Source organism: Pinus tabuliformis, chromosome J (genome assembly GCF_031772625.1).
Source record: "Pinus tabuliformis cultivar Carrire ecotype Pingquan chromosome J, CPIR1, whole genome shotgun sequence".
In the NCBI taxonomy this organism is placed as follows: domain Eukaryota; kingdom Viridiplantae; phylum Streptophyta; class Pinopsida; order Pinales; family Pinaceae; genus Pinus; species Pinus tabuliformis.
This window is the reverse complement of record NC_142295.1, coordinates 781701502-781707253: the sequence shown is the minus strand read 5'-3', so window position 1 is coordinate 781707253 and position 5752 is coordinate 781701502. Positions and strand designations below refer to the sequence as shown.

At 33.5% G+C, this 5752-nt stretch overlaps 1 pseudogene; it reads right to left on the bottom strand.

Moving 5' to 3' along the window:
• Positions 1 to 330: 330 nt before the first annotated feature.
• On the bottom strand, positions 331 to 1860 carry LOC149229042 (cytochrome P450 86B1 pseudogene; annotated as a pseudogene).
• Positions 1861 to 5752: the final 3892 nt, after the last annotated feature.

The window sequence follows — 5752 nt, the reverse complement described above, 5'->3', positions numbered from 1 at the left end:
ACAAATTCACATCACCATCCCAAACAAAAATATGGAATTATTAAAATCCTAACTACGAAAGCTACTAGAATTTCTGACTCACATCATCTAAAGCACGAACTAAACCACCTCCACCAAGTCTTTGAATATCATCCATATAATAAAAACATCATCAGGAAAACCATCCGTCAAACCCTCAATAGAAATAATATAAAGAAAACACTAGACATATCATTGTGCAATACAGTATACGTTTAGATAATGTAGGGAATATGCTAGCTTAAAAATAAATTATTGGGGGGCACGAACTGTGACCTTTAGGCCGGAAAGAGTCAAAGTGATCGTGATTGTTTAGCGCGTGACGACTGTGACCTTGAGGCCGACCTTCATGCGCAACATCATCCCGTACTTTGGCACGACAGGATGTGCGGCCACTGCTTTCACGCGAAAACGCAGGATGATGGAGGAAGCGACCCACTTCATCTGCAGATGGGCAATATCCCTCCCTAGGCACCGGCGAGGGCCTTCGTTGAACACCGGGTATATGAACTCCGACTTGGTCCTGAATTTTCGATTGTGGAGCCATCGTTCTGGCTTGAAATCGCGGCAATCCGCGCCCCATATGCTCTCCATTCGGGCCATGGAGTACCATAAACACAACACCCCGGACCCCTTGTTCACCCTCGTTCCATCCGGCAGCACGTCGTCGTTCGCAACCACTAAATTCTCTAATGCAGCCGACGGGTACAGTCGCAGAGACTCTGAGAGTGCCGCATGCAAATAGTTCATGTCTTTTAACTCATCCACCGTAAACGCTTCTTCGTGGTCTGCGTGGGTTTCATGTTTTCTGCGGTTTATTATGCCTTTGAGCTCCATCAAAATATTCTCTTCCACGCGAGGGTGCTGCTGCAGAAGCCAGAAGAACCAAGCGAGCGCCGGGGCCGTCGTATCCCTGCCTGCCATTATGATGCTTACGCAGGCGTCTCTCAACTGGTCGTCAGAATACACGCGGCCGTTCGTCTCCTTCTCGAGGCGGAGGAGGAGAGGCAAAAAGCCCGGAGAATCCTCACAATTCGCACTGTTCTGCGCTATCTTTCGCCTCGTCGTAGCACAGATCTCCGCAATATAATCATCTATGACTTTTACATCTTTACGGATCTGCCGTTCTGGCCCCAAATTCAGAAATCTCAGTGTCTTCCAGTAAAGCGCCGGCACAAGAAACCGACGCATGGAAAGCTCGATGGCCCGGTCATATGCCTCTGAGAAACGATTATGTGCGAGGTCCAGGCTCAGGGACCCCGGATCGAATCCGAGGGCGAAATTAGAGATGCTGTCGAAGGTGTAGCGATGAAAAACTTCCTGGAGGTCAAGAACAATGCCCTCTTTAGCCGCGCGCTGGAACAGTGGAATAAGTCTCTGGTGTACTAACCTCAAAGTGGTCTGAATAACGTCGTTGCGCGTTTTGGCGGTGGCAAAAATCGTGGACGCAGTTGCCCTTAATTGCCTCCACGTCTCTCCTTCTTGAAGTAAAATGGCCATGTCGCCATAAACGTCGCCAAACACCTGGCGGAAGTAGTCGCCCTTCACGAAGTTATGGAACTTTATCTTCAGAACGTACTCAACATTAGTAGGATCTGCAGTCACCACCCATTTCGTCCATGCGCCCTTCCAATATGTGATAGTTCCCCCGCCCAGGATAAGCATCTGCGTAACCCATTCGTATATATCATTGTAACTGTAAATCAACACGGGAAGCAAGCCCACGAGAGACAGCCTTCCGGGCGCTTTGTGCCCACGGTAAAACCAGCTAGCCGCTGCAACACCCAACACTGAAAACAGTGCAACAAAGAGCCATCCCTCAGTAACTCGTACTCCCTCCATTGCCAGGGACACTGCTCAGTTCGAGGCACCGGACTGACTTGCCTTTTGAAGAAGCTCCGACCTCCACTTGGTGACTGATGTAATTAATACATCGAATTTGGGTGTCATTAAGACGGTGGACGCTCTTCTTTCCTCCCCACGAGGGAAGGAAAATCGGCCCTCCACTTGATCTCAATAATACATCGAATTTGGGTCTCATTAATACGGCGAAGGGTCTTCTTTTATCGCACACCGGCGGCGAATCGGACAAAAGTTGGAATCAGAATTTGTGTTTAGCGTATTTTTTGGACTTTTCGGTAGCGAATGGGAAAAGTTGGAATGTAAAATAGGAAAAAGGGAATTGTGGATTTTTAGTGTAGAGTTTGGTGGAAATATTTGAGGTGAAGTGTTACTTAAATTGGTTTTTTTATATGGATTTAATATTTTGAAAATTTCTAAGGTATTTTGGTTGTGTAGGGGTTACCCATCAAGTTAAATTAGTCCGGAAAAACCCACCAAAAAAGCTTCCAAAATGTCTTACCAAAGACAACTCCGATGAAAAGTTGACCACAACATGATAGTAATGGTATAAAAATTGGAATGCAAGTTTTAAGATTGTTAAATGTTAATAGGGATGAATTTAGTGTAAGCATCAAATCAGTGACTTCATAGTTAAATGTTAATAAAGACCAATTTATTGTAAGCATCAAATTAGTTACTCTCTGATATATTTTACATTGCCAAGATTTTTTATGAGTGTATTGTAATCACTTTATCAAACTAATAACTTTCTATTAATTGTTCTAAATAAAAACAAATTTTCTAAAATTTCTAAAATTTTATAATAGTTATCTGCATATTGCACTTGTTTAAAAATCATAAAATAAGTGACATGTATCACAAGTTAAGTGCCCTAATGTGTATTATAGATTGATATTTATAGAATTTTATCTACCATTTAATCTATATAGCTATTCTATTTCCATAGTATATTTGTTTCAATTTTTTTTTGGATAATAGCAATATTAAGATTGAAATGCAAGATTGAAAAACTTGGCTGCAATATCAAGGTTAGAATGCAACATTGGAAAAGTTGATAGCAATGATGTAAAATAGGAAAAGTTATTTTTTCAACTTTCTTCTTGTTATGATAGAGATATCACAAATGCTCATAAAAAATGATCATAAAAGATGACTACCCTGATCATTCCCTTAAATAGCATTGTTATTTAGAGTTAAATGAAAAACTATTATCATGTTTTTGCATATTGTTTTCCTAGACTCATCTCATGAACTATATAAAATTATTATCATATTTTTACTTTTAGATAGCTTTGTTATTTAAATTTGAATATAAAATTATTAGTATGATTTTATGGTTGTTTCTTAATACTGATATCCTCCTCATTTTTGGTTAACTGAAACTTTCCAACAACTAGAGACGCTATTCTAGGTACAATGAACATTTAAATTCTAATTTTTTTCTAGCTATAAAAAGTATGCAATTTGAAAAATGAATTTTCCAATTACATAAATAATAATTTATAACAAACTAATAAGAACTTCACTAAATAAAAAACAAAAAAATTATAAAAAGCATATCTATTTTACTAAACTATTTCCCCAACATGAAAAATAAAGCTAGAAATAAAATGAGTTTCTTATACACAATTATGCAATGTAATCACTCTTACAAATAAAATTTAGTTAGATAAAGAAAACCAAAAATATATTTAAAACACTTAAAATATAAAAAGACAATTTACTGGACCCCAATATTCTAAAAAAATAAATACTTATTTCTCAAAGCAAGCAATTTTTTTTCCAAAGTGAAAAATTAAATGTGATATCCAAAATTTGTGAAAAATTAAATGTGATATCCAAAAATTGAAAGTTTACAAATTTGATTTTGAAAGATCAAATCTTGAGATAAAATAAAAGCTTTAAAGATGAATTTATGCAAATATAAAATAAAATAACATTACCAATTCAAAATAACATACTATTGGAATGTAAGGGATGAATCCTTGACTTGAAATTCTCTATTTGTATGTGAGCCGTACATTTCTAGGAAAGCAATGTTTCAATCCGACGCTAAAAACGACCCTAGAATATTTTCATTGCTTCCTTTTATTGCTTACCGAGATAGTTGAAACGGTTACTCACCATTTTCTTACATTGCTTCCTTTTATTGCTTACCGAGATAGTTGAAACGGTTACTCACCATTTTCTTAATTGTCCATGCATTAAAACTCTTATTTTAATTTTAATATTAATTATTTTATAATTATAAAAATAATAATTAAATTTAATATTAAATTCAAAATATTGAGTTTTGATATTATGGTTTAATATCAAGTCGTTGTGGAGTTACAGTCGCTGTGGCCGACACAGTCGTATTTAATTGCCTCACGTCTCTTCGTCTTGAGACTTGAACGAGTACTGAAAACAGTGCAACAACGACCCGTCCCTCACTAACCTCCACGTCTCTCTGTCTCGAAAAAATTGGTATATGCACCAATGATTGATGAATAAAATTATATATAGAAATGGAGTTGTCTAATAAGGCGGAAGAATTGCTTGGACGGTTAAACGTGGCTGGAATCCCGGTAAAAAAAATTAAAATTTTTTATAGACACAGTGTTTGAATGGTGCTTTTGATGGTGGAAATGGATTCAGCGCCATCAAAAACAAAGTTTAATAACTTTAACTTGGATTTACAAAAATCCTTGGCGAATTTTCTCTAAATATAACTAGAATTTCCATAACTTTCCTAGCAACTCCTCTGCCTAATTAAACTACATGTATAAAAATAGAAAAATGAGGGATTTTACAAATTTTGGTCAATCCGTGCACTCACTTTATTTGATTTTCTATCAAATTAATAAGATGCGACTTATAACCAACGAATCGTGCAGGGTCTCTAGTCTTCCCCTGGTTTGTTTTACTTTTCATTATTAGATTGATAATAATATATATTAGATTTTTTCTTCAATAAAATTCAGTTCAGTTTTTTTCTTCTCAAAAGAAATTAATAATAATATATAAAAAGTATTATAAAATATCTATCATTTTATATTATATGAAATAAAAATATTTATTAGGTTATTTTTAGGGTTTATTTTATATTATATTAAATAAAAATATTTATTAAGTTATTTTTAAGGTTTATTTTATACTATATTAAATAAAAATATTTATTAAGTTATTTTTAGGGTTTATTTTATATTATATTAGCACAATAACATTAATAAATGTGGTTGATAAAAGTCAATAAGCATATATCAACCATATTTATTTTTCAAGATTTATAAATCTAAATGAATCCATAGTATTAATTTTGAATGAGTCACAATCATGACCTATCATCACCATACTTTTCTTATTATAATAAAAATATTTATTAAGTTATTTTTATGTTTTATTTTATATTATATTAGCACAACATTAATAAATGTGGTTGATAAAAGTCAATAAGCATATATCAACCATATTTATTTTTGAAGATTTATAAATCTAAATGAATCCATAGTGTTAATTTTGAATGGGTCACAATCATGACCTATCATCACCATACTTTTCTTATTATTTTTATGATGAATCTTGATTGTGACCCAAAACAACTATTCAAAATGAAATCATAGATTCATTTGTGCTTTTTAAATCTTCAAAACCTATCCACATAAACTTTCAAACACATTTATTATTATTTATTTATAAATATTTACATTAATAATTTTATAATTATATATAAATTATATATTATCAATGTTGTTGTTGTTGTTAAACTAATAAAAATATTAATAATTAATAATAATAAAATATTAAAAAATATTAATATTCATAAATAATAAATATTAATAATAAATAATAAATATTAATTATTAATAATTAATAATTATAAATGTTAATA